This window comes from Nomascus leucogenys, chromosome 10 (genome assembly GCF_006542625.1).
Source record: "Nomascus leucogenys isolate Asia chromosome 10, Asia_NLE_v1, whole genome shotgun sequence".
NCBI classification, from domain to species: domain Eukaryota; kingdom Metazoa; phylum Chordata; class Mammalia; order Primates; family Hylobatidae; genus Nomascus; species Nomascus leucogenys.
Window position 1 is genome coordinate 93662659 of NC_044390.1, and position 25948 is coordinate 93688606.

General features: G+C 39.7%; 1 long non-coding RNA gene across 1 annotated transcript in view; it reads right to left on the minus strand.

Annotated features, from left to right (window-relative positions):
- Positions 1–18081: 18081 nt before the first annotated feature.
- LOC105740382 overlaps positions 18082–25948 on the minus strand; it is a 45728-nt gene continuing 37861 nt past the window's right edge. Inside the window, exons 3-4 of the long non-coding RNA XR_001116412.2 lie at positions 22887–22956; positions 18082–18983 (exon numbers count right to left, since the gene is read on the minus strand). This is a non-coding gene — a long non-coding RNA (uncharacterized LOC105740382). The remainder of the gene's footprint in view (positions 18984–22886; positions 22957–25948) is intronic.

Below are 25948 nucleotides of genomic sequence, written 5' to 3' on the forward strand. Positions count from 1 at the left end.
CCAACACTTGTTTAGCAAATTATCAATAAATAACCATAAAAATGGGCAACCAGCAGCCCTTGGGGCTGCTGTGTTGCTGCTGGGTCTGTGGAGTAGCCATCCTTTTATTCCTTTACTTTCTTAATAAACTTGCTTTCACTTTATGAACTTGACCTGAATTATTTCTTGCATGAGATCCAGGAAGCCTCTCTTGGGGTCTGGATCCAGACCGCTTTCCAGTAACACTAAGAACTCGGTCATCCTCTCTTGGCAGGTCCTGGCCAGGAGGTCCTGAGGATCCTGCCAGGAAGAGATGACTGCTCCTTGGCAACTCTTGCTTTATTACTGGCCTTGGGACATCATCAGAATGGAGATATTTTGACATCCTCAATATGTGAACATACTGAGGAATGAATCAGCAACATTTATGTCATCAACTGGGGCATGACTTCCAAAAGATCAGAGCCCTTTGCGTTGGCAAATACACCCTATCTCATTGATCTGTGATAATTCATGGGAAAACACACAGGTCTCTGCACATCATCTGTCCTATTTTTTCCTGTCTCAATCTTGGAACTCTAAACAAAAAGCTGGCCAGTTATGATGACCGTGATGGCCCACAACTAAATTACAGGGCATGAGATTATCAGAAAAGACAATATTTTACGCAGGCCATGCCATGCTTGTGTGTGAGATTGGAGATGCACTGTCGCAAACTCAGTCCTGGTTCAAATCAGTAATCATTACATTAGCTTTACACATTTTGAGATATTAAAACACAGATCAATGGATAGAGAATAACATTAAATTTGCCAAATTTATAGTTTGACGAATTGGCTTCAGATCCCTACAAAAAGAAAAAGAAAAGCCTGCTGGCATTGTATTTTCATAATTGATTTTATTTTTATTTTTAGATGAAGTCTTCCTCTGTCACCCAGGCTGGAGTGCAGTGGCACAATCTCAGCTCACTGCAACCTCCGCCTCCTGGGTTCAAGTGATTTTCCCGCCTCAGCCTCCTGAGTATCTGGAATTACAGGCATGAGCCATCTTGCCTAGATAATTTTTGTATTTTTAGTGGAGTCAGGGTTTTGCCATGTTGGCCAGGCTGGTCTTAAACTCCTGACTTCAAACAATTCACCTGCCTCGGCCTCCCAAAGTACTGGGATTACAGGCGTGAGCCACCATGCCTGGCCTAATATTTATTTTTATCCTTCAGTTGATTATAATGAATCTTTACCTTTAATTTGAAGTGAGAATATGCTAAAATATATAGATACCGTCTTTATTGTATTGAACCAACTAATTATTTTTAAAGCAGGATTTATACTTTAGAAAAAGAGTATCCATGTTCTTTTCTTAAATTAACCAAGTCCTTGATATAAATACTCTCCAAACTCTATCTTCATGCATAGTACTCTACTGAGAATTTTCGTAGATTAGTTCTTGATCTTCAGAAAGTCGTAGTACATTTGTATGTTTATATATATATATATATATTTTATAAATATATAATGTGTGTATATATATAAATGAATACTTGCAAATATATAGTATATAGATGTAAAATACTTATAACATGTACTTAGAATAATAGAGCAATTAGAAATATTATTATTTGAATATTATTAATGTGCTAATTTTTAATAATATAATAATAATTGAGCAACAATTAAGTACCAGGTATTGTGCTAATTGTTTAATATGCATTATCTAATTTATTCCATCCAGCAATTATTAAAATAGATGTATAACACCTATTATTATTAAAATAGATGTAGTTATTATACATCTATTTTAATAGTTATTGGACTGAATAAATTCGATGTATGCCTGGATGTATAAACACCTACAAGCACAGAAGAGTTCATGCAGAGAAGCCTAGATTATTGTTATACCTATTTTACAAATGAGAAAAAGAGAAAAGTTGATTTGTCTGAGGTCGTACAGCTAGTATGCAGCAGCTGCCAGAACGAAATCCAGTTCCCTCTGACTCCGAAGCTGTGCTCCTCACCAGGGTAGAGAGAATTAGAACAGTCCATTCCCCAGAGCAGAAACTGTGGGTAGGTGCCAGGACGGCCACTTGAAGTGGCGTCTGTCATTCAAGAAGGATCTCGAAGACGACTCACAGCATTATCTGCCAGGGAGACTGTGTCCCCAGAAGGATGGAAAACAGACAGCCGGCAGCCATAAACCAAACTTAAAACACACACACAGGACGTGGCAACAAAATCTACAGTGCACTGCGAGTCACTGTGTCTTAAGGGGTATAATTATATGTTGCTAGCACAAGTACGTACACATACATTCATCTATTTAAAGTATTAATTTAGAGAATGTAAGCATTTGAAATACACGACAGTTTCTGTAAGCCTATATTAGCATTTTGCCATTAAAAAAAAAGAAACAGCTTATCAGGTCAAGAAAAAGAATCCTCTGGGCCTTCACGCACCTCTGATGGCCTGATCCATGAGTAAGCTGCTGATGCTGGGACGGAAATTGCATGAAAATGATGGGGACGTTGGTGCTGGGGAAGTGGAGTGAAACTGGACATGTTCAGCATTTGTTCGTCCAAATATAATTCCAGATGTGTAACCACCTACAAGCACAGGAGAGTCCATGCACAGAAGCCCAGACCCCCAGCAGCCTCATCTTCCCTTGAGCAAAACCTTTCTTCTCCATCATGAGATGAAGAAGGAACCCCAACCCCTCCATCAGGTAGAGAGGATGCTGGGGGGGAAAAGGGCCCTCTGCCTGCACAGGTCAGTGAGCGGCAGCCGACAGGGAGAGGTCACTGGGCAGGCAGAGTGGCCACACCCCTATCCCCAATTCAGCAGCCCTGTCCTGAAGATCCCGCAATCCAAGCGGCAGGTGGAGGTGGAGCCGCCCGGCCCTGTGGCTCAGAGCTGCCGGGCAGATACCCGCCCAGGGACACAGCTCAAGATAACCCTCAGACTTGACAGATAGTGCTGGTCTCAGCCACACAGTTATTCCATTAAGCCCTTTAATATCTTTCACTTCAGGAATCAAAACATTTAGTGTGCTCCATTTTAATCAGAGACGGGGCTGTGCCTCCTATTTGGATGCTATTCCAAAATAAATAAAATATTGGCCACAGCAGGTTTGACACATAGTTTAAAAATTGACTGCTGAATGGTGATATTGTTTTTATGTGTTTTTAAAAGGATAGTGTTTTTGAGGTTTAAAGCATTAATTGGTCAGTGTGTATATCTTAGCTTCTGAACATGAAACACTGTTTGATGTAGCGATTGAAGCGTTAAAACAATTTCTCCTGAAACTCTATAGATCTCAGTTCCTGTTCAGTGTTTCTCTAAACAAAATGTTAGAAGGCAAATGTTCTATTTTCTACTTGGACTATTAGTTTTAGTGTCAGGTATTTTCTAAACGAAGTGTTTGTTACATTCTCTGTGGTTTAAGTAAATGTTTTTTCTTTGATACGCAGGTAGTTTGAAGATGTTTCCACTTCCCTTCAAAGATGTTCAATGTCCCTGTATAGAATGAAAGGTGCCACCTTTTCCAGCATGAGACACATCCCCACGTGATCCCTTACCACGCAGACTCCTGGCTGAGTTAGGAAGAAAGAACAGAAGTCAATGCATTGCATTGATTTTCAAGACACACCCAAAAAGTATGAACTTAGATATTTCACAGAGCTTCCAATTTACCTGCCTGTATTTACAAAATAAGTGTATGATTTCTCCCCAAACATTATTTTTTGCAAGTTACATGCCAATAGCTTTTTGCTGAATGAAGGATTGTGAATTATCCTTGTAGCTTTCTTTGACTTCATTACCCATTTCAATTACTTCTCTAAACACTGACTGACCCCATAAAATATCTTTAGTTCTTTTCCCCTATGAAATGTGCTGCCAATAATAATGTTTTACTAGAAAATAATGCACATAAATTAGCATGATCACAACTTGTAATTACAGAAAATGATATTTGCTTTGTGTTCAAGCGAACTTTTCCATGGACAGAAACAAGCACCTTGTCACATTTCAAGTAAACATTAATTATGAAAAACAAATTATTTGCAAGGAGGCAATACAAAAGTGGATGCTGGACTTCTATGTTAGAGTAAATATCTGACAGATTTGATATGGAACTTTCTTTTAAAGTCTTAAGTTTTCAGTTCTCCTATTGGCAAATGACGTATTAGACCCAATAATGAAATAGATTGTATCTACTGGAAACATTAGTACTCATTAGATCTGATAACTGTGAGTCTAAATGTGAAACCTCTACTTTATGAATTATCACAGATGTTATTGTAGATGATGTCTTCACGCTCTTTTGCCAAATAAACTCCTTATTAAAGGAGGCCCTGAGGATGATTAAAACAAAATTTAGGGCAATGGTTACATTAGGGGAAAGCAAGGGAGGAGAAAATTGGAGAAGTGCACCCGGGAGGCATGATCAGTATTCATAATGTTTCATTTCCAAATTATACCTTATGTGCACCACCATTTGTTATATTATTCTTGATATCTACAGCAAGGTGTTATGTGCGGATTCTTTCAGGACTCAGAAAAAGATGGAAGGCAAGTACTCCCCCTTTCCAAAGTGAGGTGCTGGCCACTGGTAATGCAGTAAACCTTGAGGATATCAAAGGATTGAAATGGAAGAGCCCTGAAAATTGGACATTAAAAAGGTATTAATTTCAGGAGCATTTTCCCTGTACTGTAATTTCCCCTCCATATGAGATTGTAGTGGGAAGATGCTCCTCTCCACTTCACCAGGTGTGAGATGAATTTGTTTGACGTCACACAGAAATAGATCCTGAGACAAGGTTTCAAGTTCTCAGGGTTTATGTGGGAGATAATCCAGAAAGCATTAGTAGAGAAGTGGGAAAGTGATACAGGAAAGAGAACCAACAAAGAATGTGTTACCCCACTGATGTCAACTGGAGTAGGATCCCACTAGGATATGTGTGGTCCTGGGTTCTCATCTTGGGCAGAACAAAGGTAAGAGGACAACTTGGGTCTTTAGATATGTGATATGGGCAAGACATCTGAAATGCAGATACCAAAAAAATCAGGGAAACATAAATCCATCACAATTTTGCAACTAACTTAGGGAGGGCACTGGATTTCCCAGTCCCTTCGTCGGGGGTGGGGGCGGGAAGCACAACATTTTTTTCTTTTAATGCCAAATGACTGTATGATCACAGGTACTATTTGAGTTGAATATCCAGTGTCATTTTTTGTTAAACATAATGAAATTTATCTACTAGACTGCAGACTCCACATGGATAGGGTGAGATCTATACTTTTCACTGTTTTCTTCCTAGTTTCTTGCACATTGCCTGGCTGGAGGGACAAAGCAAGAAAATGATATTACTAAAACCCAGATTCAGCAGGGCTTGGTGGCTCATGCCTGTAATCCCAGCACTTTGGGAGGCTGAGGCGGGCAGATCACTTGAAGTCAGGAGTTCAAAACCAGCCTGACCAACATGGTAAAATCCTGTCTCTACTAAAAATACAAAAATTAGCTGGCGTGGTGGTGCGTGCCTGTAATCCCAGCTGCTCAGGAGGCTGAGGCAGGAGAATTGCTTCAACCCCAGGTGGCAGAGGTTGCAGTGAGCCGAGATTGAGCCACTGCACTCCAGCCTGGGCTACAGAGCAAGACTCTGTCTCAAAAAAATAATAATAACAAATAAAATAAAACCCAGATTCCCAGTGGGAGCTGGAGCCAGAGGAGACTTGGCCAGTGCTGAAAATCTAGCCCGGGGAGTGGAGCAAAGGGAAGAAACACCCTGGTCTCTTTCCTCCTCCCACCTCCCAATCTCCCAGCAGTGCCTCTCACTGGCTAAATTGAGCCTGAAGCCAGCTGGCAAGGAGTCATGGGCACTGCAGTTTCCTGGGATTCTGGGCAGAGGTGGGGAAGGGGTGGAGAAAGATCTGATCTGCAGGTGAGCATCCTGTATGCCCTGGGAACCATATGCATGAGAGAGCTTGTGGGGAAAGGAAGCAGACAGGTGCCCCCAGTGACTGCAGTTTGGGAGATGGCCCCAGGGCGCCATTCTCCAGGAGGCAGGATGTCACAGCCTTAGCTATATCAGGTTCCTCCAAAACTTAGACCCTTTCTTATGTGGGAGAAGATTAAATTGTTTTTGCATAAGGCCAAACCTTATTGTCACAGGAAAATAAGTTTTTTTAAAAAGTATACATGATTAAAACTCTCATGTTACTGATAGCTGTTTTTAATTTTAAATAAGTTGATTGGAGTGACTTTTAAGATGATCTTCAAATATGAAGTTTGTGTCACTGCCATCTAAGAATTATGCAAATTTTAAAAGAAAATAAAACATTGCCTCTGCAGAGCTCCAGTAGAGAACTAGTAGTAAAAGAATATTATTTTTCATTTTTATTATAAAAGCATTAGTTTAAGCTAAAACAGTCTCCAGAATTTCCTTCTGAATCCTCCCACACCATTTCTTTATCTTTGGATCAGCTCTTTATAGCGTTACATCACCTCTGATTGAAATTTTCTTTGAACAGAAAACAAGAAACTTCTATAATATGATGGGGCTGAACCAAGATATGTGGGTGTATATGATTGGCTGACATTTGGCAATTCTTCTACGGTTTATTTCTTTTTAAATATTCCTCACTTTTATTTAGAGAATAGGTAGAATATTTCAGATGGGGAGAGAAGACAGGAAAATACTTGTTCAGAGTAACTTTATTTGCTCTGAACAAGTCAGCTCTTCCTTGAGTTCGAGTTCTCGCTCAGAAACAACAATAGCCAAACCAGAGGTTAACTAGAAACCTTATTCCTGGTAGGTCTGACTGGAGACATACGTATTCTATCCATGTCCATATATGTATATATGTATTGGTATATAATACAGTTCTGTACAAAACAAGCATCGTATATAATGCAAAATAAGTATAATGTAATATATAGTGCATAATTATAGTATATATTATTTTAATATATTAGAATATCTAAACTCATATATATAAATTATATTCAGTAATTTCATGAAAGGAGATTTGACATGGATCCCTATCCCTACCTTCTTACATCATTTATAGTCTTCACGAATGTTCGGGGTCTCAACAACGCCCAGGTGGGCTATTTTAATCTGGTCTTGATCTCTGATATGAAAGACTAGACACCTATGAAAATGAACGAGCAGGTGAGTCTTGAAGAAGTGGGGCTTGGACATGGGAGAGACTGAGTAGAGAGAGAAGGGAGGTAAAGGTCCTTGTTACCTGGCACAGAGGAGGTGGCATTTTAGATGGAAAATACTGTGAACATATGCTATTTGACCTTCTCCATTTTAAAGGCCAGTTGGTGCTCTGGGGGCAGCACCTACCTGGGGCATGTTCCTCTGGTGGTGAATGATAGCTGTGCAGGCCAAGCTGGGCATCATATTGAAGCCCTCTGTTCTTGTCCCATCTGCTAACATTTCACTGGGCTGAGCAGGTGATATACCCAAGCCCAAAGTCTACAGGAGGGCTAGTATATTTCATCAGAGAGGGAGGGTGTGCATTACTGCATGACCAAGGATGCAAAAGTATATTTTTATAAATGGTAGGGAGTGAAGCATTAAGGACATTAATGCAGTCTACTGCAAGCTGTTTAAATCCCAGCTATACCACTTTACTTATTGCATAATGCTCCAAAGTGTCACCCTATTCATCAGGGCTTCTAAAGCAATATCATACATTTCACAGAGACCACAGGAATAAGATCACACCCACTCTCTCTCTCTCTGTCTGTCTCCTCTTCTTTTTTGGGATCGACGACTACTAAAGCATGAATGCTCAGCCTTGTCCCACTATTGTTACCTGAAGTTTTATAGTTTTTCCATGAATAAACATTCACCAACTGATTGTGTCTTTGGTCAATTGCCAGATCACTGAAATGCTTGCTTTTTACCACATGGTCAAATGTCATAGTTTATTATGAAGAGATTTTGCTGAGCTCCTCAATATCTCAAATTGAAGTTCCCCTCATGCAAAATGTCTCAACCACATCATGTCTTCATGTTTTAACCTGTAAAAGAGATCATTAGAAATAATATCTAATTTATAGGGTTGCTGTGAAAATGAGTGAGTGTATTAGTTATTAAAGACTGAGGAGAGGGCCTAGCACATGGCGTACTAAGTCATACTAAGTGGTATATTTGTTAACGGAGTAACACGTTCCACAGCCTCATGAAGATCACCTAAGGTTAGTTTAAGCAGATCCAAAAAAAAAAAAAACAAGATCCTGCCCCCACCCACACACACACAAGGCCCATTTGTTTTCTTATTTATTTCAATCATTTTAACTATTAGTATGAAGTAGATGTTATTATTCAATTTTACAAATGAGAGGGCAGAGGCTCAGGAGTTTAATCTACCTGGTTAGGTTCCATATTTAGAAGTTGGCAAATCTGAGACTTGAACCTAAGTCTACTTGGGTAAACAAAGTCTGAGATCCAATTACCATATTAAACTGCCTGCCTCTGTAAACACGGATGCTGTATAAAAATGGCATCTCTCAAAATGAATTTATTGTTTAATTAACAAAATGGTGAAAGTAAAAGCTGGAAATGTGGCCTGAAATCTCAATTTAAACTCACTACCCCTTTATAGGTTTAAAGTTATAGTTTTAAAGTATCTCCTGCTAACAGAGCTGGGTCTCTTGTCTGCAGAGCCCAGGAGCAGCAGGGATGCTCAGACAGCTCATTGCCCTGGAGTCACTGTCAACTCAAACTCTCTGAATGTTTCTCCTTGGAGAAAATCAACCTTTCTTGCATATAAAGCATCACTGAGAATCCCAAATAGTTGTCTGTGTGTTTTTAATGACTTGATTGAGATAGAATTCACACATCATGAAATGCACCCTTTTAAAGTATGTAATTCCATCCAATAGCTAATGGTGTACTCACACACGGACTTGTGCAACCATCACTAAAACCTAATTTCAGAGCTTTTTCATCATCGCAGTAAGGAACCTTGTACCCATTAGCAGTCACTCTCTGCCATGCAACCCTAGGCAATCACCCACCTATTCTCTATCTCTATGGAATTGACAAATCTGGATGTTTCACATAATTTCAAACATCTAATATGTGGTCTTCGGTGTCTGGCATCTTTCACTCAGCATAAGATTTTCAAGGTTCATCCATGTTGTAGCATGTGTAAGAGCTTTATTCCTTTTAATGACTGAATAATATTCCATGGAATGAAGAGACTCCATGTGTTCATCCGTTCATTAGTTGAAGAACATTTGAGTTGTTTCCATTCAAATGCTAGTTTTAAGTTTTCCATTTGTCTACAATTCATTTTAATAATATAAGGGGAAAAGAAGATGACAAAATATAGTATTTTATATGAAATATCTTAAAATACACTTTGATATCATACAGATGTTAGCAATGGAGGGGAAAAGAAGATGACTAAATATAGTATTTTATATAAAAAATCTTAAAATACATTTTGATATCATACAGATGTTAGCAATGGAGGAGGCTTTAAGTGTTTCCTAGAATATATTTATTGCATTTCCCCATATATCACATTTTATACGTGGAGGTGACTTGTAAAGTAAAATAATTAGATGTGGGGGAAACCTGGTCTGAGACACGTCATTTAGCCTAAGCTGAATTTCTCAATTTTAATAAACCCTCCTGAAACTCAGAGGTTAAGAAATTGATAATTCAGTTTCTGAAAAAAATCTAAGAAAGTCATAATTTAGCCTCTGAAAAATCCTAATGAGAGGAAAAATAGTTCTAATTAAAATTAATATTAATCTTAAAGGAAAATAACAATTCCCTGAGTTTCTGTTTTTTAACGAGTCTCATAAAGGATTTGAATTAACCAAAATTTGTGTTTGATACTGTTTTTTAAATTGGTGATCTTTTGTATTTCAGGCTAACAATAGTCAATTGAAAAACTATTCCTTTTTTTTCTTAAGTGTCAGGGTAAAGACCCAAGTGCTCAAATGTGCTATCTCTTTTCCTGGGTGTTCACTGTTCTGTGTATGCTCCGTCTTTGGCTCTCTAGCCAGACATTCGTTACTGAGCTAGAAATGGTTGGGGAATTCCTTTTATGAAGGACCAGCTGAGATAGGCACCTGTTAATGTCACCATCACAGGTCATGGGGCATCATCCTAAGTGACCTTATTCACCTCCTTCTCTAAATATTGCTGTAAGTGTGAGATTGTCGGAAGAAACTGCAGTCACTCTGAATAATAAAATCCTATTAGAAATCCCAGCTACCTAACAAAGACCCCAATGTATATAAGCAAAAAATGACAAAGTTAAGGGCAGAAGTAGAAAGTTCTACAATGAGAATTGTTGACTTCAATATACTATCTAGACACAGCAGACAAATAGAGAAACTGTACTCCATATTCCTTGAAGTGGACAAGAAATAGATTTGGTTTTCAGATTCTGTGAGGTGGTTTTCAGAAAGTAATTTAGCAATCTCATTATTCTATGGCATACTTATTTTTAATAAAATCTGTCATTCTAAAATTTGCATATCATATTTGATTCAATTTTTCTAGTATATTTATAGTTATACAACCATAGCCATGGTATAACTTTAAAATATTTCCTCTATTAGCATTAGGCAAACAATAATATATTATCTGTCTCTATTGATTTGCCTTTTATGAATATCGCTTTTATTTTCTCTTTGTTTTTAACCACATTATTGTAGTTTGATTAACATTTTGTATAAATGAAATGATATATTAAAAAATAAGAGTATCAAAAAATTCCAGCTATATCATTATATTTTGAACTTTCTAGAATGCACCATTTTAAACAATTCCAACAGTACTCAAAATAGTTTCAGAGGCTTATTTTCCAGCCAATACATGTGGATTTTCTGCTCTCATTGTTCATCCTGCTGAATATACAAGAGCTTACAGCCAAGGAGGTTGCCAGCCTTAGCCATTCTGGAAATCCCTTTGTTCACTTTATTTTTGAAAAGGTGAGCAACTCACAGTCATGGAAATCGCATTCAAGAGTTGCATGTTGCTAAGGCAATGGAGAACATTTGACTACTTGAAGCACAGTTGCTTGTCTTAGTTTAAAATGTCCTTTCCCGCTTCTTGTCACAGTAAAGAAAGAATGGGCTGTGCCAACTGGATGGGAATGGAATGTGTGTGGCCAAAGAATAATCCCCATACAGGAGCAAATCCAGTCTCCATAGTGGAGAGGGATAAAGCCACTTGACTTCAAGTAGGAGTAAGGATCCTTGTATTTTTGTGCAACCTCTGTTGTTTCTGGACCAAACTGAGGGTCAGGGTGCTATTTCTTGCTGCTCAATAACGAGATGCAGATGAACTGAGGAGGAAGAGAGTTTTTATTTCTGTAACTGGTTCCAGGGAGAAGTCCTGGAAAATATTAGCAGACCAACTCAAAATTGCAAAGTTTCCCAGAGCTTATATACCTTCTAAGTTACGTGTCTGTGTGTAAGTGTGCATTCATCTAAAGACGTAAGTGATTAACTTCGTTTCATCTGTAACTAAGATCTGAGTCTTGAAGACCTTCCTCTGGAGCCTCAGTAAATTTACTTAATCTAAATGGGTCCAGGTGCTGGGGTGATTACCCCTATCTTGTCTCCTGCTAAGTCATAGAGGTTTGGGGGTTTCCTTAAAGCTTGTTTGTGGAGACCTGGGGAGTTTCTTCAGACCCCTAGTAAAACTTGTTTAATCCTAAGCGGGTCCTGTTAAGAATTCTTTCATCATCTTGTCATGCTTCAAGGCCCAGAAAAGGACTAGGCAAAACTCTTTGGGGGCTTTTGTTACATTCCAGCCTTTGTATAAAGACACTGGCTCTTTCAGCTTTTAATATTTAACTTCACCACTCAGTCCGTGCTGAAACAATTGTGATGGAGGCCTGCGTTAGTGAGACCGGGCCTGCCAAACTGTCACATGGACCTTCGGTTAGATGCCTCCAGCTCTCTAGGCCTGAATTTCCCCAGGTACAAGAAGAGAGCAGCAATGCTGCCTGCCTGCACTTGAGGCCGGGTGGGGAAGAGGGAAAGATGCGTGGGTATTTTCTAGGAATATTGTTTGGTCTTGAGCTCTCTGCTAGCAACTCAATGTTTGAGCTTCTTTTGCCAGTGAGACTGAGATCCTGCTTTTTACAGATAATTAATGTTAAAAGGCTTCCAAAACTCTACCATGTTTCTATCCACTCCAAATAATTAGCCACCACTGGACAATCTGTGTTCTGATTCTGATGTCACTACCAACACGCTCTGCAATTCAGGTTTTTGACTGCCAGCCTTTGCAACTTTATCAGCAGTGAACTGACACCTGTCCTCCCTGGCATGATTCTTACTTCGATGATTGAGCTCCTGGAAACATTTGGCATCCGTTAGGAAATGGACTGGTAGGGGCATGTCACAAAAGCACTGTGTATATTACCCATGTGAAGTTGTCGTATGTTCTCAGGCAGCGTCCTCTCTAGTGGCTCCTCTTATAAATACCTATCCTAAATGTTGCCATTCCACTTCTCCTTACCCATGGAAGAATAGTCTAATCATTCATAACACCCTTCCACCGCCCCTCCTCTAGTTTGAATCCTGGGACCTGCTTACTATCTAGAAAAAGAAATATAACATCTATCTCTCAAAACACAGTTTTCTCTTCTGTAAATTGGAGTAATAATACCTACATCCTAGAGTTGTTGTGAAGGTAAGATGAGATGATACATGAGATGCACGTCGTCAGAGGGAGGGACAGACACATAAAAATGGTTCCACAAAGGGTAGCTGTTATTATTATACTTTAAACTTCTTGAGGTCTGGAATAGCATTTGTTTTTTTCTGGTTTGCTTGGGTCTTACTGCTGATGTCTTAACGAAGATACAGATTTAAACAAGTTAAATATGCACTTTAGCAAAGACAGTTTAATGACTGTCTTTGTCGGACATCACTTGCTCAGACACTTGCTGTTTTGTTGCTCAGCCATGCCTAGGGGGATGTTGTGATGCCACTGGTTTAAGATGTTCAATTACTGCAGCAATTGAACATGGGAGGGGACATGGGGAAGAGAAGGCCCTGCCCCTTCCTTTTCAATGCACATCCCAGATAATATACACTTCATTTAGTGTACACCCAAGTGGCCACAACTCAGTCACATGACCACACCTAATTATTTGCAAAGTATCTAGAAAAATAGTCTTTATCCTGGTCATCTGGTTTAAAACATGTGTTCTATTACAAAATAAAGAAGGTGAAAGTATACTTGGGAACAACTGGCCATCCTCATCACAACCATACAGTAATGGCAGTGACACAGGTCAAGAGATACATGATCAACACATTATTATTATTTTATTTTTTAACATTAATATGTGATACTTGCAGATATTCTTTTATTTGAAATATCTCCATCTCATTAATTCAACATTATCCAGGGTCAATAATTTTTTTAATTGCTAAATTCACAGTGTTATAAAATTACCACCTCTATCTAGTTCCAAAATATTTTCATCACCCAGCTGGACTTGGTGGCTCATGCCTATAATCCCAGCAATTTGGGAGGCCGAGGTGAATGAATCACCTGAAGAGTTTGAGACCAGCCTGGCCAAAATGGTGAAACCCCGTCTCTACTAAAAATGCAAAAATTAGCTGGGCGTGGTGATGCGCACCTGTAATCTCAGCTACTTGGGAGGCTGAGGCAGGAGAAGTGCTTGAGGCAAAGGTTGCAGTGAGCCGCGATCATGCCACTGCATTTCAGGCTGGATGACAGAGCGAGACTCTGTCTCAAAAAAAAAAAAAAAAAAAAATTCATCATCCAAAAGGAAACCCTGATAACAGCCATTCTCCAACAAGCAGCTACTCCCTAATGACCTCTCCCCACGGCCCCTGATAATTAGGAATCTGCCTTTTTTTCTCTACGGATCTACCTATTCTGGATGTTTCATATAAATAGAATCATAAATATTGTGACATTTGGTGTCTGGGTTCTGTATCTTAGCATAAAAATATATTTTAAGGCAAACAAAAAATTGTTACTACTCAACAAGAAAAATAACACAATTAAAAAGTGGGCAAAGGACTTGAACAGATATTTCTCCAAAAAAAATGGCCAATGAGCACAGTAAAGAATGTTCAATATCTTCAGTCCTTAGGGAAATGCAAATCGAGACCAATGATTATTGGAATAAAGTGAATCATTGTGCTTAAAGGTTTGATTTACATGCCAGGCACGGTGGCTCATGCCTGTAATTCCAGCACTTTGGGGGCTGAGGCAGGTGGATCACCAGGTCAGGAGATCGAGACCATCCTGGCTAACATGGTGAAACCCCATCTCTACTAAAAATACAAAGAAAAAAAAAATTAGCCGGGCGTGGTGGTGGGTGCCTGTAGTCCCAGCTACTCGGGAGGCTGAGGCAGGAGAATGGCATGAACCCAGGAGGCAGAGCTTGCACTGAGCCGATTTCGAGCCAGGGCACTCCAGCCTTGGTGAAGAGCAAGACTCTGTCTCAAAGAAAAAAAAAAGGTTTGGATTACAAATATGGGTAAATAATGACCCTTTGTTTCTGGATAGCTGTGTCATGATTGCTTGAGCAGAGTTGAGAGACGGCTGTCCAAGACATGGTCCAATAGAATGCAGAGAGTTTGGAAATGTTTCATTGTGTAAGAACTCCCCCTCCTTACCCAGTCATTTTCACACACTCTCAATGTGGCTACCACTAGGCCATATTCCCCCATTCAAAAATGATGCAATTTAGGAAACCAACTAAGTACAACTCATCCCAATTATTGAAAAAGCTTTTTTCAAACTGCGAAATTGCAAGCAAGGAGGAAGTCAAACGTGAAAGATGATGTATCACAGAACAAAAGAAGCAGCTGCAAACGTTCTAAGCCCTGGCTCCCATGTGACTTTCCTGTCAACTCTGCTTTCTTAAATGGCCAGAAAAGCTACTCTTCGTGGGGAAAAATGTATTTTCTGCAAATAATTTCATGCTTCTATGTGATTCATATTACTTTTTATTTTCATTATCAATACATTTGTTTTTTTCCATATTATTATTTATGTCTCTAAATTAAGAAAAATGATTTTGAAAATTAGAGGCAATATCTAGTGCAATATAGCACCATTTAAATGAGCATGAAATCATTCTTATAAACAAAAATATCTGTCACTAGGTAACTGAATTGTTCATCTATCACCCACATGTGTTGCAGGCTCTGTTTATGCCTATTGTGCCTGCTAATTATTTATAGCATTCTCCTGTCACTCTTAGAAATGCCCTAATGTGGATAATACATTATTTTACCATTCTAATTAGAAGCTTCTTTCAGGTCCTTTACTTTCTTGGTGTATTAATAAATCACTTAATGTAAGATGCTTTTCAGAGTCCTGTTGGCTGAAGAGGATAAGAACTGCATCTCTGGCCACGTGCCCATGTTCCCATGGATTTGTGCTTGGGTGTAAAAGGGAGATGGGGTGAGGCTGGGATGGTGGTGCAGCAGGGGCAGCACCCTTTAGGTCTGCAGTTCACATGGGGCGAAGTGCTGGGGTGACTTCAAGCTGGCCAGATCACTGTGTTTAGAGTCCTGGAAACACACACCATATGTTTATATTCATGTCAATGTTCATGCATAGAGTTTTCCATTTTTCTTAAAGAAAACAAACAATAGCAACAAAGATGAATATTTTTGTTCTTTAAAACCTGAGCATGCTATTTGCTACCCCTGCAAAATAATATATACCTTCGAGGATTTAGCGTTGAGATTCTACTACCTCCTTATCCACGAAAAGAAGGAAATCTCCTGGGCATTACAATTGAAGCCTGTTTAGAGCAGTTAAACTGCTTCCTGAAAGCCCAGGGTCCCCCATCTCCACCAGTCCTTAAGGCAGAGGAAACCCCTGTAAGAGTTAAAGAAAAAGGAAATAAACATGAAACACGGCCTGGCAGTTAAAGACAGGTTTACTTGAGATAAAACCTGAGAGGGGCTTCTGGCTGATTTCAGTCAGGAGTGCTTTATCTTACAGACTACATATTGGTTTTAGGATGAGGGGCTTATTACAAGTTTGGAATGTTCCTGTGCGAGGGAGAAGTTTTATGGTGGGATTGGAATGTCTCTGGGAGGAGGCGAGTTTGTCTAGGGCAGACATCTTTCCAGCAGGAGGGGTATTATTCTGGGGCTGGCATCTTCCCAGTCAGAGAGGGCTTATCTTGGGGCTAGCATGTCTTTGTTTGTGGGGGGCGTTTGGAATGTTTCTGGTCAGAGATGTTATTTGTGGTTTATGATCATGCTGACCTTAGCAATTAGGTTGATGCCCTTTGGATTTAGGTGGTTTTTATTAAGGTGAACTTTAGAATGAGGGGCTTGTCCAAGATGGTGATGCTCCCACTCTGCCAGCCCCTAACCCTGCAGAGGCCCCAGAAGAAACAGATCTGCCTCTATTGCCTCTGAGAGTGGAATGCCCTGCCTTGAACACCACTCACCTGGGCAGTTCACATCAGCACCACTTCCCTCTAGGCCTCTTGAGGGTCAAGTAGTCTGTGTTCCATGCCTGCTGCTCATGGGAGGTGGAGGACTCAACATAGCTGATGTTCTGGAGGGTCAACCATGGAGGAATATGAGCAAGAAGGGAAAGAACAGCATCTGAAAGTGGGCCAGTCTATCTGCTCTGACTTTTGTCCCTTCCTATTCATTCCAGAGGCCTCTTAGAAAGAACCATGCAGACCCTGAGGCTCCCAGCTTAAAACGCTTTAGTGTTCTCCATCACCTTCACTCTGTGCACCAGCCCTGCCCACCTCTCCAGCCACATGCCCACCCTATGCCCCTCATCCCTCACCCACCATGCTGGTCTTTGTCCTCTTCCTTAAACACATCAGGATTTTACCTAACCCATACCCCCCAGCATGCCCTTCTCTTTGCTTGGAGAACTCTTCAATCCTCTGTCCTGTCTAACTTCTTTCACCTGGCTAACCCCTATTCATCTTTCTAGTCTCAGCTTAAGTGATTCTTCCTTAGAGATCCCCCGCCTTGATCATTCTTACCCTAAAAAGTGATCCAGTTGGTTGGGAGAGCACAGAGGATGTTTAGGTCAGTGAAACCATAATGTGTGGCACTATCATGCTGTATACATGGCACTCTACATTTGTCCCGACCCAGAATGTACAACACCAAGAGTGAACCCTGATATATAAACTGTGGACTTTGGGTGACAGTGATGTCTTACTATAGTTCATTCATTGTAACAAATGTACCACCCTGGTGTGGATGTTGATAATGGGGGAGGCTATGCATGTGTGGGGACAGGGAGTATTAAAGAAATCTCTGTACCTTCATCTAAATTTTGCTGTGAGCCTAAAACTGCTGTTAAAAAATTTTTTCTACTACAATGAAAGGTAAAACAAGCACCAACAGCAAAAAAATAAACAAAAACAAACAAACAAACAAAAAAAGCCCACCACTGACAACAACAAAAACTGGTCCAGTCTGCTGTAACTTTGTTTGTTGGGGCGGGATGCTTTGTTATTAAATCAGCCAGTGCTGGGCATAGAGTAGAAACCCATGGAGTTAGGCTTCAAAAGTGGCCACAAACTTTGACCCTCACTTAGTCACACTCCTTTGCAAATGATTTTCCCCATCCTTCTAACCAAAGGGGAAATCTATTCGTTCACATCTCCAATCTGAAGTTGGAACTAGGAATTGCTTTAATCAATAGTAATTTAGTAAATATCACTTAAATGGGGTTAAAAAACTGCTTCCTTTTTGAAGCCTGCCCTCTCTTGCTGCTCTTGGGAAGCCTGCAATGGCTACCACTGAACAGGCTTCAGCTAGCCTGTTGAGTGAAGGAGACATTCCCTGTGATTCCCTATCACCTCTGCCCAGAGCTGGCACCCACTGCCTGACACATAACTACACTGCTGAACCCCTAGCTACTGTAAACACATGAGTGAACCCATCTCAGCTGAAGCTAGACCAAACTCTCAACCTACAAAATTGTGAGCAATCAAATAATTCTATTTAAAGCTACTTTGTTTGCAAACAGTCTATTATGCAGGAGAACTTAACTGACATACACAATAAATATTTGTGGAACAAACGAATGAATGAATAATGGTCTCTGAACTCACAAAAAACAAGACATCTGTGTCTGTGTATTTATTTTTACACATAAAAGGCAACATAGATATTATACATATGCATTCCCTTCTGGTAAAAATTAAGAAACTACGACTGTCTCTGTTAAAATACTCATTTTGTCAGTAGGTTTCTATGGATATTGCCTTACTAAAATTATTAGATGGGTATTTCCAGTTGGAAAGAACCTGAAATATTGCCAACTCCAGTCTCCAGAATTCATTGGTGAAGAAACTGAGGCCAAGAAACGATTGAGGACATGCGTTAGGTCATGCGGTCATCAGCAATCACTGGAGCTTAAATGTGGAGCCTGGAACATGCAGTCAGCAAGACTCCAAGAGTTGAGGATCCGAGTAGCTTCCCAGAGTTCCATAGGATACAAAGTTAGCACAACTCACTCTTGGGGAAACGCATTTCTGGGTGACTTCAGGAAGCCTTGGAGAAAGTTTGCATATTAAAAGGGTGAATATGGTGGAAATAATGGTGGTGGTGGTGAGGGTAGTGATGGTGACTTTGTGTATGTTCATGCTCTTACCTCGAAACTTGTGGAACCCAGTGGAGAATGTGGTATTTTTCAGGAGAGAGGACATGGACATTTCTGCTGCTGCGGGATTACAGGCAAAGCCACTTATTCCATTTCCCTGTATTCTTAACACCTTCTACAAATGCAGAGTTGATGTCCGGTGCAGATGAATCAATATCATTGCAAGAGAAAAAAAGTATTATGACAAAAAGAAAAACAAGTGGTCACTAGGACACAGTTGATTTCATAAGGTTTTTGTATACATGCAATATTATCAAGTCGTGTAATGTTTTGTTAACTTCTTTCATCTGCCTTCATCTCATTCTCTAGAAGTTTTACCTTTGATCTCCACTTTCTTTCAGGAGAAAGAATTCTGATAACTCATGTCCTGAAAAATAAAATTACAGAAGCCTACAGTGTGAAATTGGAATTTGTCCATGTGCATAATTTCCGCAAGTTCGCTACTTAGATATATATTCTGTTAATAAAAAAGGTTTTTTCTGCTCTTTACCCTCTTGGTAGACTTTCACATTTGTAATTTTAATTTTTTATATAAAAAGCATAAGAGAATATGGACATGGAAAAGTCAAACTATAACTACTCAAATATCAGCAAGTTTGTTTATAAGTTATCACGATTTAAAAATAAAGATAAAAAGCTTTTACAATAAACTAAACATTTAATTAATAAAAATTGCAGCCAACTGCTTATTCGATTCCCCTCCTTCCAAAAATAGAGAGAGAGGAGGGAGTGGGAGAGAAAGGGTGAGTGAGAGATTTAAACTTGTCTTTTCAAAAACATTATCATAATTTTTATTTCAATAGTTTTTGGGGAACAGGTGGTGTTTGGTTACATGGGTAAATTCTTTAGCGGTGATTGCTGAGATTTTGGTACACCCATCACCTGAGCAGTGAACACTGGCTAAATGTGTAGTCCTTTATCTCTCACCTCTCACCTCCCCACACCCTTTCCCCCAAGTTCCCAAAGTCTATTGTATCATTCTTTTTTTTTTGAGATGGAGTCTGGCTCTGTCGTCCCGGCTGGAGTGCCGTGGCGCAATCTCGGCTCACTGCAAGCTCCGCCTCCCGGGTTCACGCCATTCTCCCGCCTCAGCCTCCCGAGTAGCTGGGACTACAGGCGCCTGCCACTGCGCCCAGCTAATTTGTTGTATTTTTACCTGGATGGAGCTGGAGACTATTATTCTAAGTGAAGTAACTCAGGAATGGAAAACCAAATATTGTGTGTTCTCACTATTAAGTGGGATCTAAGCCATGAGGATGAAAAGGCATTGTATCATTCTTACGCCTTTGCATCCTCATAGCTTAGATCCCACTTAAGAGTGAGAACACACAATATTTGGTTTTCCATTCCTGAGTTACTTCACTTAAAATAATGGTCTCCAGCTCCATCCGGGTTGCTGCAAATACCATTATTTTGTTGATTTAAAAAATTTGCACAAGACAATTTCTTTGGGGGGAAAAGTTGCTTTATATCCTTAGTTATTAAACATTTTACTCTCACTCCAGCCTGCCTTGCCCACCTTTTGTTTAGTCAGCATAAGGTCATCTTAAATTAGCCATCTGGGCCAGGCGCAGTGGCTCATGCCTGTAATCCCAGCACTTTGGGAGACTGAGGTGGGCGGATCACAAGGTCAGGAGATCAGGACCATCCTGGCTTACATGGTGAAACTCCATCTCTACTAAAAATACAAAAAAAATCAGCTGTGTCTGGTGGCAAGCACCTGTAATCCCAGCTACTCAGGAGGCTGAGGCAGGAGAATCACGTGAACCTGGGAGGCAGAGGTTGCAGTGAGCTGAGATCACGCCACTGCAATCCAGCCTGGGTGACAGAGCGAGACTCTCTCTCAAAAAATAAAATAAAAAATAAAAACGAAAAAAAAATGCCATCTGTAGGAGTCAGGAGGCATTGAGTCCTAAATAACAATGCAGTGTCCAGATTGAAAGCAGCGCAGACTCCATGGGCTAATGGATTACTGGTCTCAATAGAAGAGTCAGATTTAGAAGATAAAGGTTTGGCCCGTGGAAAATTTTAAAGTGGTTTCCAAGGCTGTATTAGAGAGAAAGAGCGCCAGAAAGAGCTATATGCTAAATATTGCTTTCACTGAGACATGGCAGAGTGCAGGCACAAAAGATATTAACAGGTGGCCACAGAGGCAAGTCTATAATACAGAACAATGCCTTAAACTCCATCAGGAGTGAATCAGAGAAACCTTGTCTGACTCATTACTTTTGCACGTTATAGTTGGGCTGAAATTCTACATTTCTGTACCTGGCAAATGTTCTTCGAAATTAATTTTACATTTTTGTAAAATACAGAACAATGCCTTAAACTCCATCAGGAGTGAATCAGAGAAACCTTGTCTGTCTCATTGCTTTTGCATGTCATAGTTAGGCTGAAATTTTATCTTTCTGTATCTGGCAAATATTCTTTGAAATTAATTTTACATTTTTGAAAGTTTGCATATTTGTATCTGGCAAATATTCTTTGAAATTTCACGTTTCTTAGAAACTAAAGGCATTGCTATTGTTGGAGAAAATACTATATAATGCTGCATTTTTAGGTTTATATTTGTTTGCAAAATGTTACTGAAATGTAAACTGTTTTTGTCTCTTGATGGTGGGGGATATGGGTAACTGTATTAGGCCACTCTTGTGTTGCTATGAGGGAATGCCTAAGGCTGGGTAATTTATAAAGCAAAGAGGTTTAATTGGCTTATGTTTCCTCAGGCTGTACAAGCATGGCACCAACATCTGTTCAGCTTCTGGGGAGGCATCTGGAAGCTTACGATCATGGTGGAAGGTGAAGCAGGAGCAGGCACATTGTATGGTAAGAGCAGAAACAAGAGTGAGGGGTGGGCATGTCCCAGACTTTTAAACAACCAGATCTTGTGTGAACTAATGGAGTGCAAACTCACTTATCACCAAGGGGATGGTGCTAAACTATGCATGAGGGATTGGGCCTCCATGATTCAATCACCTCCAAATCTCATGCTGGAATGCCATTCCCAGGGTTGCAAGTTCAACATGAGACCTGGAGGGGACAAACATCCAAACCGTAACAGTGAGTTTAATTTTTATTTATGTTTTTAAAAATAATCTGTAGTTCTGATTATTCTAAAGTGAGTGTATGATTGTATTTCACATAATCAAATACATCTATAAGAAAAATAGAATGGTTTAAAAATGAAAAATGTCATTAGCTTGAAAATGAGGCTGCAGGGTTGTCCTCTGGCAGGGGAATGTTCTCACACATACCTTGTTATTGTGCTTGTTATCACGATTCAGTCTGATGGGAAAATGACACCTTTCACTACTGTGATTAGCTCATGTCATTTTATCCTCACCCTGGCTCAGACTCATAACTGACACAGACCTGCCTTTTTTTCCCCTTAAAATCACTGAAGGCATGAATCATAGCTATGTACCTTCCTGATTTAGGGCATATTTGTGGCAGAAACGCATGAATGAATATGATGATTATTTACTTATGAACCTAATCAGAGATTCAAGCATCAGTCTTCCCAGGATGAATTCAGATGGACTTGGTTCGGAAGGAATAAATTACAGGGCATGTCCATTTGTGATGCACCTGCATAATATGTGGATGTTGTTTTCACACGATTATGACTGCCATGATACATGAATTTTGCATGGTTCTATTTTGAAGGATATAGTTGTTAAGTTGCCAAATTTATAACTTTAGATATTATTCCAATTTGTTTTTGTTTTTGTTTTGAGACAGAATTTCCCTCTGTCACCCAGGCTGGAGTGCAGTGGCACAATCTTGACTCACTGCAACCTCTGCCTCCTAGGTTCAAGTGATTCTCCTGCCTCAGCCTCCCATGTAGCTGGGATTACGAGTGCCCACCACCACACCCAGCTAATTTTTTGTATTTTTAGTAGAGACGGGGTTTCACCATGTTGACCAGGCTGGTCTCGAACCCCTGACTTCAAGTGATCCAACCACCTCCGCCTCCCAAAATGTTGGGATGACAGGCATGAGCCACTGTGCCCAGCCATTTTTCCCATTTGAAACGACCACCTGAAACTTTTTTTAATGACTGTGAAATATGACTTGTCATTAAATGATCAGATTTCAAAAGACCTGGAAAATTCAAAAGAGGTAACAATGAAGTAACTATTTCTAACATAAAATAATTTCCTCCTCACCCACCTTGCTCAGATTTCCTAGGTCACCTTGAAAGGATCTGTGCTTTAGAAGCAAAGCTTAACAACGATGTTCCTGTCATTTAACACTTAAAAAAGCCTACCTTTTGATTCTAATGAATTGATGTATCTTTTTGATGGTCATTTCTAACAGAGATGAGGAGCTCTATCCTTCTGGCAAGATAAAATGAGGATAATTAACCTCTACGAAAAATAGGGGTACAGTTTTAAAATACATAAAAAGCAGTTTTGTTTTTTGAGATAGGGTCTCACTCTGTTGCCCAGGCTGGAGGGCAGTGGTGCGATCTCTGCTCACTGCAGTCTCAACCTCCTGTGCCCAAGTGATCCTCCCATCACAGCCTCCTCAATAGCCAGAACTATAAGTGTGTACCACCACGCCCAGCTAATTTTTGTATTTTTGTAGAGATGGGGGTCTTGCTATGTTGCCCAGGCTGGTCTCAAACTCCTGGGCTGAAGTGATTCACCCACTTTAGCCTCTCAAAGTGCTGGGACTACACATTTGAGCCACAGTGTCTGGCCTAGCAATTATTCTTAACTGCAATGTACTTTCTTTTTGAGGGCAAAGTCAGTTTTGGACTTAATTTATGTTTATTTAAAAAGGATATTTTTCTACTTTTTTCTTTCTCACCTTAAGTGCCAGCAAACTAGAGCTGAAAAGTCTTCAAATCTATTGGCCTCCTGTGTTTTTCACTGTTTATTGTCTCTTCAACAGGCACTCTCCCCCTTCCTTCTATGACAAGGACCCTGATTCAACACGGCTGCCCATGTTCCCAGCGCCAGGAGATAAACAAAGTCAAACCTAAGCCACTCATGACAAATTTGTCTCCTGTGTAATTGGTCTAGGCACAAGCACATGACCCATTTATAGACAATGAGACAGGACGGGACGTCTTAAAGCACTAGAAATATTTTTCTCCTTGACACATAGAAAGTATTCACACCTGGTAAAGACCTTCGACTGCACTCACATTCCGTCCTGCTTTGTGGGGACCACATGATGGTGGCTGAATCTGAGGCAACCACCTAGGGACCATGAACGACTAAGCCTTAAATAAGCTAAAGAAGGCAGGAGAGGATGGGAAAAGACCTCCAGGAATTTCCAAGTCAACCCTGGGAGTGTCCACCACGGTAGGCTAAACAATGGCCTATCAAAGATGCCTGTGTTCTAATTCCCAGGACTGCTAGGTCACTCCCTACATATAATTGAACCTCTGTGGAATTGAAGGATCCATGGAAGAAAGATGAAAACCATTTGTTTATGTAAAAGACAGAGCAAGTATACTAAAATCACAGAGTGGTCACTTAATAGTAGGTTTTGAAAAGTTAATTTGCATGGGAAAAATACTATACACAGTTTTAAAATCAAATTGATGCTCTCTCGGTGCCATTTTAAAAAATCAGAACAAAATTCTAAATTTGCAGATCTGGTAGCTCTGTAAGTACGGTTTTATGGTAGAGTATGGTATTTTTTTATTCCATACTTTTAAAACAATAGATAAATACGCTTTCTGTAGTCTATATGCTGAATTACATTAATAGGCATGTATATGTTGTTTACATTATAATTACATTTCCCATATATTATGTCATTGAATCTTTACAAAAATCTGTGTTAAGTATATTTCCCAGTTAATCCTAATGCCTAAATGCTTATTATCTAGAAAAGTTTAGAAAACTTTTTCCGTAAAGAGCCAGAGAGTAAATATTTTATGGTCTCTATTACGAATACTCAACTCTGCTCTTGTAACAACAAAGCAGCCTAAAAAATATGTAAATGAATGAGTGTGGCTGTGTTCTAATAAAAATTCTATTTGTAAAAATAAGCAGCTCCCCTAGGCCATAGTTTGCCCAACTCTGACCGAGATAATTTATTCCACACTGATTTGTGTATGGTGATCTTGTATGTATGGTGGTCTTGAATTCTGCCACCTTGCTGAACTCACTTATTAGTCTTCATCTTTTTTTTGTACATTTCTTGGGATTTTCTACATAGACAATTAAATACACATTCCTAAGTGAAATAAACCAAACTCAAAAGGTCAAATACTGTGTGACTTCACTGCAAAAGGCAAAACTATGGAACAGGAAATAGATTCGTGGTTGTCAGGAGGTGGAGTAGGGCATGGGGTAGATTACTACCGGGGGATGAGAGAGGTTTTGGAGGGATGAAACTAACCCCATGACTTTGTAGAGGTGGCTAATTTACATATGGTGAAATTCATTGTTTTGTTGTATGGTTCTGCAAAATATATCAAATTTGTCAAATTTTGTAGAACCAAACATTAAAACAATAAATGTCACCATATGTAAATTATATTCTAATTGAAAATTAATTCAAAAATCAGATCTCTTGATTTGTTCTGTTCTGTTCTTGGATAAAATTACAGGCACAGTTCAGAGTCTTGCTGATTCTTTTTATTACATAAAAAATCTCATTGTAGTAATTGGAGTCTTGTGCAGTATAATATCAAAATTCTGTCTTTTCATTCAATTTAACGTTTCTTTTTTTTCCATTTCAGGCCCTTGTTGAATTAGAACACTGCTGCTAAAATCAAAAGCATGGTAAGTTTTTCTCTTTCTCATTCCTTTCCATGTCCCCTTCCTATAAAATTGGATAAGAAGAGAGAAAAGGTGGTGAGTGAGCAGAACATGTCTTACCTCACCTGCACAGTAATGACCTGGTGTCAGCACCTCCTAGCTAAAGTGAACTCACCTTTTCTCTTGTCATATGCTTTTGTGAGTTTCTGGAAGAGCATTGTGCAATCTGTGGACGTTTTGAGAAGAGTCAGTCAACATGTGTTTAGGGGAATCCCACTGTGGTGGGTCATCCTCAAAGACAGCTCCAACCTCTCCTCCTGCCATGTATGCTCACCCTGCTCCTCTGATTGAGAGAGGGAGTCTCGTTCCCCTCCCATAAAACTTATACTGTCAGTTTTCAAATTTAAATTTTATTTAATTGAAGTTACAAATTCAGTGTCTCAATTGCACTAGTATCATTTGCAGTGCCTCATTTCCGGTATTCAATCTACCTTATAGACGTAGATGTTCAGCATCTACCTTATTGATGTAGGTGCACCAGCATCTTCCTGGAAGAGCAGGAACTCACAAAAGGAGTTTTGTGGCTATGAAGATCATAAGTAATACC